Source organism: Belonocnema kinseyi, chromosome 5, assembly GCF_010883055.1.
Source record: "Belonocnema kinseyi isolate 2016_QV_RU_SX_M_011 chromosome 5, B_treatae_v1, whole genome shotgun sequence".
Classification (NCBI taxonomy): domain Eukaryota; kingdom Metazoa; phylum Arthropoda; class Insecta; order Hymenoptera; family Cynipidae; genus Belonocnema; species Belonocnema kinseyi.
Genome location: NC_046661.1, coordinates 106,073,348 through 106,090,297, shown reverse-complemented (window position 1 = coordinate 106,090,297; position 16,950 = coordinate 106,073,348).

Genomic DNA, 16,950 nt, shown 5'->3' with positions numbered 1-16,950 from the left:
ACATTTTCTGGTGTAGTGACCTCTTTTGGGCGCCCAGATCGTTCAGCATCAACTGTGCTCGTACGGCCACAACGAAACTCGATAAACCACTTATGAATCGTTTTAATCGACGGTGCAGAGTCCGGGTAATACTTATCCAGCTTGGCCTTCGTCTCGGGTATCGTTTTCTTGCCAAGATAGTAATGTTTGATCAAAACTCGAAACTCAGATTTTTCCATATTAAAAAAAACTCGGAGGTTAGTCGCTTCTCAGTGATGTAACTTGTAAATGCGTAAACATAAATGGCTGAAGTTTTGACAGGCGTCATTTGAAGGATCAAGCTCGACGAAAATGGTTCACATTAGTGAATACTAATGCCATCTCTTAGAAATTTCAGGTACTTATCAGACTGCCTAGTACGTAAAATTTAACACACAAATATTCTACGTAAAAACAATAAGGCTAAACGCTTTTTCTTTACTCCAAGTATTTTATGTCATTGAAAAATGAAAAGTTATGAATTGAAAATGATGATTGAAGAAATATGGTATGCTAAACGTCAAATATATTAATTTGAAAAGTTAAAGTTTTGAATTATTTATTTTATTTTGTTAGGCAATTCGAGTCCTTAAAATGAATCCCAAAGAATGTAATATCTTATCAATTAAAAATTATTATTTTTTGTTAAAACTTATCTGCTTCAAAACTTCAAATAATGGGGCGAACCAAATAAAATCACAGGAATAAGATAATAAAATTATCTCTACGAATCAACTTTATGCCAATATAATGTACTAGCGGCAAAGACTTGTTGATTATTATGAATAATAATGTATCGCTTCCAAATTGGCAGTATTAAAGATGTAAAAATAAATATTAATGAATGTTCCAAATAAAAGATTTTCTCAGTCCCTAAATTGCAGACTTTTGTGAAATTTCAGAACTGTAGACGATAATAAGCTAATTAAAGTCTTAAGTACAATAGTGTAAGAAAATAGAAAGATGTTACGCCGCGAAGAAAATGGGTTAAGTTGAATACAAAAAGCCTAAGAATAGAAAAGAAAAAAAATTATTTATAAAAACTGGATGCAATAATTCTACTTTATTCTTTCTTACAGACTAGTGAACTTCTTTGAGAAAAGAAGAAAACAGGAAATAATTTAAAAGAAGCAATTAGTTCTTAACTGCTTGAAAAGTCAACTGAAAATCCACCTTATAAGAATGCACTAGGTGTAAGAGGAATCCTGTCATATCTAAAAAAAATAAGCGAAACGAAATTGTCAAAAGTCTCGCACCCATTGTTGTTAAATACATAATTGGTCGCATACGCAATTTTATAAATCAAAATTTCTAGATGAGTTCCTTTAACGCTAAAAACTTATTTCTAAAATAATAAATTAAAATTGTCTTTGATTCTTTAATAAGAAAGACAGCAATTCTGCTTTTAGCTTTTCGACGAAATTTTTGAGTCATATCAAATAAGCTTATATGAATTTATCTATTAATAAATATTAAGAATTTTCTGCACTATCAATTTATTAAAACGAAATTTTCAAAGCAGTAATTCTACAAGAATTAAAGAAATATGTTTAAAAATCTTCAAAGTTTAGAGATAAAAGAGAAAATGTTAATTTTAAATATCTTTTCAATATTGGAAAACTATTCTGCTTTCAAAATTTTGCCACTAGAATATAATGTTATCAACTTTATAGCACATGTAGAGGGATAAGAATTATTGAATGGTGGGCAAAAATTTACCATATCTTTGTTTACGAAATTTCCACGCTGTACGCAATGATAAAAAAGATTCTCGGAACCAGTAACCAAAAAATACCGGTACCGATGAATTACAAAATTGTAGATATTTTAAAATTTCGGAATGTTTCCTTAAAATTCCAGGCAAAAATTAAACTTTTTTTTTGTTCAAACCATAATTTAATTAAAATATTTAAAAATATTTTAAAACATTTCAAATGATTTCCTTAATTACCGCAAAAGGATACATAAGATTTTAAAGCAAAATGTTTCAGTTCTGCAAGATTACAAAATATAAAAAAACTTGAATAGATCTTGCGAGACGTTAAGAAGTTTTTAAAGAATACTGAAATAATTGTGCTCAAAATACAGATTTTTAAAGTTTTTAAACAAAAAATGTTAAAGAGAATTCATAAAAAGATTTGAAACTATTTTCAAAGATTAAAAAAGTTATTAATCCAGAAATGTCAAACAATTTTACGAATAATTCCAGGCAGACGAGAAAAATGAAGTCATAGACAAAGACTGGACATATCTTTATTTGAAAAGAGTCGGTACCACCTGAGTAAAAATGCTTTTACTTGAGTTTCACTTGGTGATATCTTGAATAGGTCTCCAAGATATCGACGTCTGACTGCGTCTCAAAACTGAGTTGAAACATAAGCCTTCGTCTTACTTTTATGGTCACGACAGGTAAGACGGCGTTTACTTTTCTCAAGTCGGGCCTTGTCTGACTAAGACGATGTTTACTTGATTTAAGATGAGCCTTGTCTTGGCTCAGATGATCGGCGTAAACTTTTCTCAATACGAAACTTTTTTTACTCAGAAATGAGAATAAAATTAATAAATAAAAAATTGGCAATTATTAAATAAGTTACTTTAATAAAAAAAATCAGGATCTGTGGGTCTTAGCAAGTACCACCGTTAAAAATTTCCTTTAAAAAAAAATAAAAAATGTGACTTTCTAGACGGATCTCCTAAGCGGTTAGAAATACGTAAAAACAAACAACATTTTAGGTATCCTCGCCAAACAAGTATAACATAAGTGAAAATCCGTAAGAAAGTTTACTCATAAAAATTCCACTTAAGACATAAATATATGTCCTCAAGATATAGAAACTTGTCTCCAAGACATCAATTAAAGTCTGGCTCCGTCTCAAAACTGAAACATACTCAAGTCGAACCTTTAAACTTAAACATGTCTCGATTAAGGGAATTTCAAGTCGAAACCAAGTCGAAGGATTTTTACTCGGGCAGCAACAAAAAATTAAAGGTGTCACACATACAACTTCTGGACCCATTAAAAATAATTTGAGGTACATATTAAAAAATTATCTTAGGCTTAGACGATTTTAAAATATGTCGAAAGAGAGTCTGCAATATCTTAAGAATTAATTTTGTTATTTACGCAGGATTTCAAAACATAATAATTTTAAACTTGAAAATATGTTAATACGTGTAAAACAAAATGTATATTTTTTAAGGGTTCAAACAAAAAATGCAGAAGCTTTTTTAGGATTTTCCAATCTTGTAAGAAAAAAAAGTGTCTTAAAATTTCTGGAAAAGTTTCAAATCATTTTTTATTTTAAAAAATTGAAATAAATATAATATTTATGAAGATGTAAAAAATGGTCAAAAAAAGAATCTAAAAAATATTTTTTGTTAAAATGCAGAAGTTTTGATCAAATTCATCTTTTTGGTTTAGAAGTTTATATCTTTTGGTGAACATATAATGTTTTTTTTTATAAGAAATGAAATTCTTTGGTTTGCAATTAAAATCTTTTTTTGTTTAGTTTATATTTTTTTGAAAATTTAACTACTTAGTTAAAAATTCAAAATACTTTGTAAACATTTAATTGTTTCGTTTAAGATTTATCATTTTAATTTAAAAGTTATCTCTTTGGTTGGAAATTTAACAATTTTGTGGTAATTTTCGTCTCTTGCTGCAGAAAGATAATGTTCTTGGTTGAACATTTATCGTTTCGGAAAATATGAACTAATAAATAATTTCTTTGAAAACTCATATTTTTGGTTAAAAATTAAAATATTCAGTTCAAAGAATAACTTCTGCGTTAAAAAGTTATTTAGTTTTTGGTCAAAGATTTATGATTTTGGTTAAAAATTCGTGTTTTTGACAAAAAGTAGTTTTCTTGGTAGAAAATTTACGCATTTTGTTGAAACTTCAGCTATTTGGTTAAAAAACGAAGTTTTTCTTTTATTTGCAGTTTCTGTTTGAGAAGTTAAACTGTTCCGTAAAAAATTCGTCGTTTTTTAAATATTTAAGGTGAATGTTGCAGTAATCGTGACGGTCATAGTAATCGTAAAACCTGGTTATAATTTAAATATATTGTTAAGAAAATATGTTAAAAGTAACGTTTAATGATAAAACCAACTTTTTCTAGCATTTTAAAATCGAAAATCGAACTTAAATTCATTCAAATTAAATAAAAAGCAAAAACGGCATCACGATTACAGGGAACAAGGTCACGATTACTGGAATATCTTAATATTTTTTGTTAAAAACAGAAGTTGTTGAATATTCACATTTTTTGTAGAGAATTCAACTATTTTCATCAACATAACAGTCAAGCGTGAGTGAGCTCCCCCCACCCATATCCTTACACCCATTCGGGCCGCGCCACGTCAAATCTCGGAAGAATAAACTTTGTGGGCCCTATCTCTCGAGTTCACTGTAATTAATAAATAATTAAATTATAAATTATGTTTTTATATTGCAAGCATTTTTATGTATCTGGATCTGCGTGCCCCAAAAATCGTTTAAGTGACGTTACGGACACCATTCGAACTTGGTTACTTTCAAGGTGGGTGGTAACAAGGGCGTCGTGTAATTAAAAAAATCGTTCTTCTGACTTAGTAAATAGATCTAAAAACTTTAAAGAATAACATTTCAGTAATAAGGAGACAAAAAATATATCAATTTTACTTGCAAAACAGGTGTGATGGTCTGAATGAAAAGTTACTTTAATTTAATCTTTCCTGACGCAAACTCGTAGATCTGGTCAGATAGTTTATTAAATGAAACACAAGTGGCAGCCGTAACAGACAGACAAGGAATGAATCTGGGTCCGATGCCCTATTGCGTCGCACAGTGAGGAAAAAGTACAATTTTTGGTTCAAAATACGATTCCGGCTGAACCTGTGGACCGATTTGGATGTTTTTTTTATCTGGTAAAATTTCAAAAAGAGTTGACAAGCCTGATTTTTAATTTATTTTTTCAATTTTTCATAAATAAATAAATATGACGAAAATAATGACAATTTTTACTATTTGACGTTTTCCGGTGCTCGTCAATCATATAAAAACGGTTATACAATATTAATGAAAATATTTGTTAAACAAATTTAATTGAGAAATGCATTATTAGGGCATTTGTCGACGTAAAAACTAATTTTTTTCCAAGTCAGTCCTTTTAATTTTAGAAAAAAAGTTTTTTTTTCATTCAGTGATTACAGTTGGCCAACACAAGAGGGTTTGAATACAACGAATGATTGAACAATACATGTAATATTTGTTATAGATAAATTCTATAACATATGAAAAGTCGGGACACTCACGAGTCTGAAGAAAGTTCTTCTTTCACTGCCAACATATGACTTCAAGCTTCTATTTAATGTCTTGAGCAAGTCTTGAGCTTCAGGATCTAGCAAAATTACTCTTTTCTTCTACATTTGCCTCTGATTTACAATTTTTGGGTCGGTCGAAATCAGCAGTTTGCGTCCAAGATCTCTATTAGAAGCCTCTTCTACATTTTCGATTGTAAAACTCTCGTAGATGTCTGACATTTATTTTGTTCTCTTTTGAGCTTCTTCCGTCAATTGACCAATGGGATGGTAAGCAGGTTCAATAATTTTGGCTCCATTGATAAGAATTTCGTGTACTGTCACTGGCATGTAGTACCAAGTATAAAGGTCGACGTACATTTGCGCTATTTGATGGCAATATTTTACGAACTTGAAAGTGTCAATTGCCTTTCCCTGAAGCCATTACTTGAACAATTATTTCGAATCTACGGATGAACTCCTTGTCGACATGTGTAATTTTGGATGTCAAATCAGGATATCTGAAAAATCTTTTCTCATTTCCTGTATTAGAAGTCCCCGAGCCATGTCTTTGAACATATATAATAAGCCCCATCTTATCACAGAATTCTTTTTAGACTCTCTGTTTTGCAGTTTTCATTTTCGCTTTCTTTGTTAGTTTTTGGTTGCCACTTGCGGAAGCCTAAATGATTGCTTATGTGCAATATCAATTCCATTAAACGAGTCCACGCGTGCAATGTAGAGAGCCCGTATCTGATATTTCGTACCTACTCTGGTTTATCTGCAACTTTAGGTACGTCGTTCATTTTGGATGGCGTCGCATCACAAATGTAACACGTGATAGCAGAAGGAGTTCCGGAAAGATCCTGACAAACCTTTTCATCAACCATAATCAACGCTAACTTATAAAGGACAGTTATAGTACAACGATTATTCGGTACTTTTATTTTTGTAGGTGTGAGTTTTTTTATTGTTTCTTTCATCAACTCTGCTTCTGTCTGTTTCTTTCCTTAGTTTCTGGTGTGTGTTCAAACATGGGCAGCCTACGTAATCTGGTGGATCCAGGATGATCGTTGTTCCAAATTGTCAAGGTTACTTGACAACCTTCACCCCAGACTATGTAACTGTCATACTTTTTTCGGGGGGAAGCAGGGGCGTAAAGAGCGTATGGGATTTCGGGGTTAGGGGGGGGGGGGGGGGGGGGGGGGTGAGTATTGTCATAAATGCCGACTGAATAAGTGGAATTTGCCGACTGCGACGATTTATTGTGAAAAAAATAAATATCTCGCCTGTGGATCGAGATTTTAGGCTGAACTTTAGTTTAAAAGAAGCCTCTTGATTCACCGATTTCATCTTAACATTTAAACGGTCAAGAAAAATTATTAATGGACTTAATCAAACGCGTTATTGAGTTTCCATACTGGAAAACTCGTATATATAATAATATAATAATATATTTTCATGATCTTAGGAAGAAAAAATTGTTTATAAACGACCAAATATGTTAAGCAACAAGTTCTACTCTGAGTATTCATCAAATTTTTATAAATTATTCCGATAGATAAAAACTTTTCACAATTTGAATGAAGAACGAAATTTTTCAGACAAATGATGGTTGTTGGAACAATTGAAAATGATTTTAAGAACATAAAATTGTTTAAGAAATGACCAAATATGTTTAAAAATAAGTTCTAGTCTTAGTTACACAGTAGAAGTCCGATAACTTGCCGTCCGATAAGTGTACACTCCCCTTAAAACGTCATCCTATATACGGCACGCACACCAATTGCGGATCTCCCACTACGCATGCTATTTTGCTAATGATTTTTGCCCATGATTTACGCATGCGCGCACCTAATATGGTTTTACTAGAGGGAGCATCCGATAAGTCCGCAATTCCTGGAATTTTCGCCCCTACAGCCCCGAAGTTGGAAAGTTATCGGACTTGTACTGTATTTCATGATTTTTCATAGTCAATTCCATGAATCACAAAAAGTCGAAGAATTCCATTTTATTGAGGTTTTATCATTTTTTTAATTAGAAGTTTGAATAATACAAACTGTAAAAGCTGCAGTGAACGGACTTCTTTCAATCTTCTTTTAACCTACAGTTCAGCTTAAAATCTGTATCCACAGTCGAGATATTTATTTCTTACATTTTTAACTCAAAAAATTAAAATAATCCTTAAATTAAGATCTAACAAACAGCCATTTGTTAAATACTTCTTACAAAATATTCATGAATTTTTTCAAATTTTTGGTAAAATTTGTTAAACGTGCGGGAGAATTAAAAAGTCGACGTAGTGAAAGTTGAGAGTAATTTCTCCAGTTTTGTCATACATCTTCTGTCATTGGGAAGACAAAAAATTTGGTAAGAAAATCAAACTGACATTGTTTTATAAGTATAACGTTGAAAAATGTTTCTGTTTTAGCTCAACTTTTTGCGATTGTTTCTTGCCGAGTAATAAGGCTTCAAAGATTTTTTACCGACTGATCATAGACATTCATCATTTTTCTATATTTTTTGTTAAATCTATATTTGTTTCAAATATAACTGCTTGTGTCAAAATAAATGTGCTGTAGGTCAGAATTGATGAACTATTTTGCTTCAAAAATCATATATTTTGTGTTTCAATTTTACTGTTTTTCATTCGAAAAATTAAAATATTATTCACAGAAGCGGAGGAGCTTACTTTTCTAGTTGAGGACCGAGCCATAGAATTATACACTAAAGTCCCGTAAGAAAAGCTCCCGATATAGAGGACAAGGTGGTCCAAGGGGCGAGAGAGTGACGCTGCTGTTTAGCGGAGCAACTGCACAACAACACAGGAGTGTATAAATAAAATCGGACAGTATCCTCGGCGGTTCATCCTGTCGTCTGCTTCAGTCATATTTAGTCAGTGGCGAAAATTTCACAGGATAATCGCTTCCGTTCGTTTTTAGTCAATCAGTGTGCAGGTCATGTTTTGCGTAACCAGGTGTAACTAGGAATTACGAAAATGTCAAAGAAAATCAAGAGGAAGCGTTTATCTTTCAAAGATACATATAAGTTTTTAGACGAAGTTAAATGAAGTCATGGACAATTAACAATTAAAAACGTTTAAAGTGGAAATTTTCTGATAAAAAACATTGATTTTTTACCATTTATTACATGTTCCGCCTGCATGCAAAAAGGTACAAAAGTGCCATAACGAACACTTAATCCCTCCATTAATAATTGACTGTCGATAGTTCGATATCTATCGGACTATCGATATTATTAAGGGCGCGCTATTTAGGCGGATTTTTCGAATTGCTTATTCTAAATCAAAAATAAAGCAAGAATGTGGTAATTATATGAGGTTCTGAAAATTATTGATCCCACAAAAGAGTCAATTGAACATCGTCGATCTGAATATATTTTCCAAGATTTCAATTAAAAAGGTAAGAAAATCCAAATTCACATCTCATTCTGTAACACTTGTTGCCTAAAAATGTTTAAAAATTGACGATTTTATCTAAAATTACCGAAACTCCTTGTACGTTGCTTGAGTATATTAATTAACTATCCTAGAATTACCGACTTTCAAAAGTTGGGGGGTAACCCCCACCCTCGCTACGCCTCTGGGAGAAGACACCCTCTCTTGACTTCTTCAAGACTTTGATAAAGAGGGAAAATGTCAGCATTATATGCTTTACCTTGCAGTCTAATAGTTGCATATTGTTGTTTCGTCAATTTGGTGTCCTCAGCCAGAAAAATAGCTTCTTCTAAAGTTAATGGCTCCATTTGTTCTTTAAATACTTTATCTTCTCCATGGTCTTAATCTTCTGCTCGCGATATCATACTTCATATCTCCGGAGCAAAGTTCCTCTTCCCAGAAGAGCACAAATTATTCAAAAAAGCATTCTCAATTTTAATTTGAGGATAAGTTAACAAGAGCAAATGTTCGCCTTCTTTTAGCCGATTTGGAATTGGTTTCAAAATCCTCTAAAGATCTTCTGCCTACTTTTGTTTGATCCAATGATATGATGGAGTCAGATGATAATCATGCACTGTTCAGTTTGAAAAATTTGTCTACATTATAGAACGCACTGTTCCATCTTTTTTCAAAAGATGAAATAAAGCGCGGCAACAAGATTTCTCTGGTCAAATTGACTTTCTCACTATCTATCAAGTTAGCCATGCGAAGGTAATCCAACAGAATTCTCACATCTTTACTAGAAGTTCCGATTAACAGATCACTGAGAATTTTATTCGGCACTCTAATAGAATCTATTTATAAATTACGTGTATACCTGAACACGCACACCTACACACAGAAAGAATCAAATATACTGGAAACTAAATAGCTTAGAACGTATGAGTAAAAACGATGAGCAAACTCTTTTTACATAAAAAGATAATGTCTTGGTGAAGCAGCGTACGATAATGTATGCAAATTAGCTTAATAACTCTGGGGGAGAAACTTACGTCAGGCTCATGAGTGTCTGGACTTTTCATATGTTATAGAAATTTATTTATAACAATTATTAAATGTATTGCTCAATTATTCCTTGTATTCAACCCCCCAAAAAAACGAATTTTTCTGACAACAAGTGCCTGAATAATGCTTTTGTTTATTAAATTTGTTTAGAATATTAACAAGAATAGTCTTGAAAGAAGTTTTTTTCATTTAAATATTTTTTCCATTTAAATTTCTTGCAATATAATTTTAAAAACGTTAAATTGTTGAAAATCATAAACACCACATTTTAAACAAATAATTTGTGCATACAAATTTTTTTTTTGATTATTGTGTCATGATGGAATCGTATTTGGAACCAAAAAATTTACTTTTTCCCGACAGTGCGTCGGGCCCATGATGGAAGCGTACACTCTACTGCCCTTATCATATGCAAAGGGAGGGAGTGATATCTATCAGTTCTTAGATCATTTTTCAATATAGCTTACTCACTAAATCGATCGTAGGCCTCGTTGGCACTCTCTTCCGGTTGTTCTGAGAACTTTTGAGCTTGAATGGGGTGCATTATCGAAAACGCATCATCTGCCGTATTTTCCTTCCCTTTTTAATACACGACCTTGTATATTATATGTATGCTTACATCCGAAATATCCACCTCATTAACCTGGATGAAGGGTCGTTTACGTTAAAAAGCTACGTCAAAGATTGATGGTCCGTTTGTATTATGAATTGACGTCCGAGAAGATATCGACGAAGCCGCTTAACTGCCCAGACGATTACTTATGTTTCCTTTTAGGTAGTGGTAAAATTTAGCTCAGGTTCATTTAGAGTTCTTGAGATGTAACAAACTGGGTGTACCTGTTGCGAGAAAATGTCCGCCAGTCCAACATTACTTGCGTCGGTCGTTAAACTAAACGTCTCCTTGAAGTCGGGATATCTTAATACCGATGCATGTTTGGTTTCACTCCATTTTCCGTGATCAGGTGTCCCAGATATTCTAGTTTCGGTCGAAGAAACTCACACTTGTATGGTTTAAGTTGAAATCCAATAGCCCGTAAACGTTCAAATAAGATAACCAGATTTTCGTTGTGTTCTTTAAGTGTGCTAATAAAGACAACACCCGAGTTGCAATATAGACCCTGCTTTGAAGTTGTAGCTCCTTATTAGAACCTGCTTTGACGCTATAGACTCTACTTTGAATCTTTAGAGGCTAAAGTCTTCATATTCAAACACCTACTTTGATGCTGTAACACCTCTCTAAAGCTACCTTGAACTTCTTTGTGGCATTACGGATGTCGTGGTTCACGTATGTTAATATTTGCTTCGTCTTTTAGGATGATTTTATGTAACGCGAGACTTGCACGGGTTAGGGAATCTACTTGCAGTGAGTAAATTTCGGGTTAAGAGATGGCTATTTTTGAACCTGTATTCTGTGTGCATCTTCTATGTGTTCAAGCTTAAGATTTCAGTTTAATAATTTCAATCTAGCGTTTAATTCCTTCCGCGTATTATAAGTTACACGCTCTTCTCGTTCTTAGGCAACATTGATAAACTTGTAATTTTCTCTCTTTATCACTTAATCTCAACTCTATGTCGGTTTCCTTACCAACAAGAATCATAACTTGTAGGTCAACAATACGGTAAAAAGAATTTGGAATGTAGCAATTATGTTTTATGCGAATGTGCCCTTGATTTTTATTTGTTTTCACGCATATCATTTTTATGGTGTTAATGGGGGTAAGGATACCGTCGTACTCCAAAGGTCAGTACTTATCGTCGAGCTGGAGGGAGCTGTTTGACAAGTTTAACTGATAAGAGTACAGAAATGGTGTTCCGTGCTTATGCTCCCGTGCTTATCATTTCTTATTGAAACCTCTTTGTTCAATGATATTCTCTAGTTTTATTTGTTAATGCAATTTTTTGTTGTTAGATTTATCGATGTGCCACTATTAATTAATAGTTTCACAGTTTTAGTTGCTGCGTGTAATTTTCCTCTGATACAATATAATCTTCCAGATATTGCTGATACTCTGTCGCCGATTCCATTTCCGTTTCTTTGATATCTTCCTATCCCGTTTCTTCTTGGAAATAATTCATACGATTCGGAGGGCGGCTTCCCGAGGCTTTCGTATTGAATAATTGAATTCTCTGCTGCAAAGGTATGCTGTGATTTAGAGGATTGTTTAATGAAGGATATTTTTGTTTATTTAATTGGAAGTTTAAGGTTTTAAAAGAAGATTTATTGACGGTAGTGCGAATAGGTATTTTGGGCTTAATCGTGTTTTTGGATTGGCTTTCAGTTAACCAGACATCGGATTGGGTTGCCATTTGCTGTGCTTCTCTAACAATGCTACGATTTTGGCTTGAAAAATCCGTCTGAAAGTTCTTCTTTCGCATTCATGATGTATTTTTTTTAAACTGTTTGCTCTTCATTTTCATGCAAATTTCTGGTTTATGTGTTAAGGGATTTTTAGACTGAACAGAATATAAAAGTTCGTGCATTCTTTGGTTGAATCGTGCATTAAAATTCTGCGTGATTCACGCAGCTCCTTGGATTACTTGTGAGAGTTTTCTGCGATGAGTTTCTAGTGATCCGGTATAACTCTAAAATAGAAATTGTCAACCATGATAGATGCTTTTCAACAAATAGTTGAAATTTCAAACGAAATAGATGAAGCAATTACATTTTCAATTAATAAGATTAATTTTTTACCAAAACTACGAATTTACAACAAAATACATCAATTTTGTATCAAATTGTTGCATGCTGAATTAAAAACAATGAATTTTCAATCAATAATAAAATAGGTTAATTTACGGGTAAAAAAATATTAACTCAACCAAAAAAGAGGGATTTTTAACAAAGCAGTTGAATTATCAACCAAAGAAATGAACCTTTAACAAAGTACTAGAACTTTCACTCAAAAAATAAATTTAAAATATCAACCAAATAGATAAATTCAAACAAATTTCATTTTGATTCAAATATGCTATTGTTTTACTCATACAATTTTTATTTGTATTAAACAAATTCAATCTTTGATTTCTGTTTGAAAATAAAGAATGGAATTTGTTTTGAAGTTTTGAACAAATACAGTGAACTCTATAGTTAAGGCCCCCGCATAGATTTCTTCCGAGAATTGACGCCGCGCCGCAAATAGGAGTAAAAGGAGCTGCGTGGGGCGAGCGTCGGTCGCTCAGACGTGAACCAACTTGGAACAAACTTGGTGCTTCCCCAACAAGTTCAGCCCTAAAATCGGCGCAGTCTAAGTTTTATACTGTATTTGAATTTTCTATTGAAAATTGATACATTTTTAACCCAAAAAGACGATCTTTCAACCAAACGTTGAGTCTCTAACCAAAAGGTTTCTTTTTTTTAATTCCTGAATTTTAAATAAATAATTAAATTTTCAAATAAATGATAAACTTTTTCACAACAGAAGATAAGTTCTAAAATAATAGTATCATTTTTAATAAAAAAACAAACTACTTTCTAGAAAAAATAGTAAAATTTTCTTATGAGGATCTAGTATTTCAGTTCGTATTTTAACTAAAAAAAAATATACATAGTAAGCATCACGCGCATACAGAAAAAAGCTTACGTAGCCTACTAAGACTTTAATTAAGTCGTTGAAACCTCCCCAAACATAATTTCCCTCTACCGCTCCCCCTACTTTCCCCGTTCTACCCTAATGCCTTTCTCGCACTTCACACTTGGCCACCCCTTCATTCCCCGACTTTTTCCTCCCCTACTTACCACCCTTCTCACGTCCATAGCTAAAATTTCCCCACTCTTTATAAACTTTCCTCTTCTGCTCATCCGTAATACCCAACATGCCCACTCATCACTTCCCTTACTGGCATTCCTCACTTCTAACCATTTCCCTTAATTTTCCGTACTTTCACTAACTACATGCACTTCTACTTTCTTTCGCTACTACGTCTCACTAATTTCCCCTTAAGTTCTCTGCTTAACCTTTCTAATATTTCCTCATTTCTCCATAACTCCTATATAATTCCGTATTCTAATGTTGTCTTTGCTCATTTTCCCTCACTTTCTCCTTAATTCCCCTCGTTTCCCCTACTACTTACCTTGTTTATCTCCCCATATTTTTTCTACGTTCCCTCCCTTCATTTACCCACAATTTCGTTACTTCCTCTAACTCATTGTTTCCCACCTTTACTACTTCCTTCCCCTCACTTCCGCTAGCTTCCCCAACTTATCTTTATTTGATTTTGTCACACTTATTCTACTTCTCTTTCCCTTATTACCCTTCTAGGAAAAAAGCACGACAAGCGGATGGAAGACCGCTTGACTAAAACTATAAGGCCTTCTGTTTGGAAACAAAAAACTCTTAAAACAAGAAAAGTAAGAAGTTTCTTGATAACCAGGGAAAGAGCGTAATTTTTTTAAAGACCGGTGTGGATCGGAATGGGAAAAAGAGTGTAAAGTCTGTATTTAAGTGCTGTATTGGTAAAATAGAATCACTATTTTGAGTTTTACATGCATTTCAAAACATTGCTCACATTTATATTTTCCATGTTCGATGTCACAATCTGCTTTAACGCCCCCCCCCCCTCATCGTCTCAAAACGGAACAAAACCTACCCCCCCTCTGAACCTAATGTAATGTGATGACAAACTGCGATATTATCAGACAGCCAACCCGTGCCAAGGACTATGGATCGCATGTTATATTATAATGAATACAATTCCACTAAACTAGACCCAGTAGCCGAGACATGCATATCGATCTTTATTATTCGCTCAACCACTATCTATGGCCTAAGCTCCCAAGCATGCAAGTCTACTTATATTAGATGTAGAATTAATGTAATTCAACTTTGCTCCACTTTAAATATACATTGTTTCAGGTGATACAGTACAGTTACATTTTTATTTTTATCGTGGGATGATAAAAACTTTCGAAGAAATTGAATTCAAAAACAGGAAAAATGGGAGTGCGATGTAATAATTTGGATCAGGATTTGGCAGGGCCCCGCATAATTTTCTCTATTCTGTTCGGCCGGTGATTTGGAAGAATAAAGAGGGTAGAATAGTTATGTGACACTGTTCCAACCGGGCTCTAATTATTAATTATAATCAGGTACAACTGGAATACCTTCTCATATAAATATATGCGAAAAATTCTGATGCAGAAAAATAGATAACAATGTTTAAATAAATAAAAATGTTCAATAAATAATTTCAGATCTTTATATTTTGTTTACTGAAAATGTCTTTTCCGCATATATTTGTATCACACGAGATCTGAAATTTTAAAATTTGCACTCCACAATGTGAAGTGCACGTTTAACTACTTCCATTATATTTTAAATAATAAAAACAATTTAAACTTCATTTTAACCAGAATAATGCTATTGTTAAAGGTAGAAATATAAGTTAGTTCAATTTTTTGGTTATATTCACATACAGTATATATTAAATAGAATTGAATAAAAATATTATCTACCTATTGTTTAATGACAAATCGGGTCGTGTTATTTTCGTTGAAAATAAGTATTTATGAATTTTAAGCACTCGAATGCTTTGTATGGAAATATCTTTCAGTTTACTGTGACGCGACAAATAAAACTTTTATGTCAAAAAGTAATCTTTTTGCATCTAAAATCTATCTACTGCTTATAAACTTAAAATACTTTGTTACACATTAATATCCATTTTGGATTAAAATTGAGTAAACGAGACAAATATGGCACAGAAAACTGGCTTCTTCGGTGTGTTGACATGTACCGCCTACACCTTGAACGTGTTTCCTAGCAATGAACAGGATAAAAATCTCCTTTTTTGTTCGAAAATGTGACCATGATAACGACGATCCCATATGGGTCATTTTGACCCACACGGCATTTCAGGTGGCACGGTCAACCTGAAACATTCTAGTGTTAAGTTGAAAAATTTAATATAATTTTAAAAATATTTATGCAAAATTTGAAAATAATAATTTTTTAAAGACTTAGTTTCAAAATTCCAATCCAGGAATGTTGTAATTTTTTAGAAAAGTTTAAAATGGTTTGATATTTATTGCTTTAAGTTTGAATTCAATAACTTTGAAAAGTTTCAATTCAAGAGTATATGGGGCATTCCACACAATATTTGCCACCAAAATTTTTTTTCACGTTTAATAGTTTTTTTCTTGTTCAACACTAAAAAAGATTCAGTACGTATTTTTTCATTTCAGTATGGCACGCAAAGTTTTCGAGAACATTTAAAAAAAATGTTTTAATGAAAAAGTACGTTTTTCGATTGCTTATACTGCAATATTAAACAAAGTTATAAACATTTATACGGAAGATAAAATATGGGCTTTTTCCTCAACTTCCGAATAAAGTATACTGAAATCGACTTTAATTATTTATTTAATAATATAAATCAAACATTTATAAACAAATAAACTTTTGTAATTTAGATTATTTTTAAAATATATTTTTTATTTTAAAGAGTAGACTGAATATTTTTCTTGATCTAGTAAAAATTTGGGAGTGGTTAGTTAAATACTTTTGTAGCAATGGATTTTTGTATAGCAGCTCGCGCGCGCTAAGTGTACCACAGCGCGAGTTGCTCGGACTGGGAATCGACTGCCTACGCGGTAAGTAAAACACAACCATACACTTGCAAAATCGTGTACTTTTATGTTGTTAATTTAACGTACTCAAAATTTATTGCTTTTCAAAAATGCATTGCTTTGAAAGTGTTTGCAATTAGTATAAGTATACGTATAAGCAGCTAAAAAGAGGTGCGTTTTAATGAGCACAATATTTATTTAAAAATTTCATCGGAAACTTTGCGCGTCATATTGAAATTAAGAAAAAATACGTATCGAATATTTTTGAGTGATTAACAAGAAAAAAAGTATTAAACGTAAAAAAAATTTGGTGGAAAATATTGTGTGGCATGTTCCATATTTAACTTGTGAAGTTTTTAGAATAAATAAACTTCAAAGTTTCACAACATTTAAAATTATAGTTTTTCTGAACAGTGAAGATGACAGTGATTTCTTGCACAAAATTACCATCTTTTAATGAAAAAATATGTGAAATATAACATGATATGATACTGAATGATATCAATAATTTTTACAATATCTATAATTTCGAATTAAAATGATAGATATCGATCAAGAATCACACGACTATCACCACTGCCCACAAAGAACATTAGACATGCACAACAAATAAGCATTGATTAGCCGA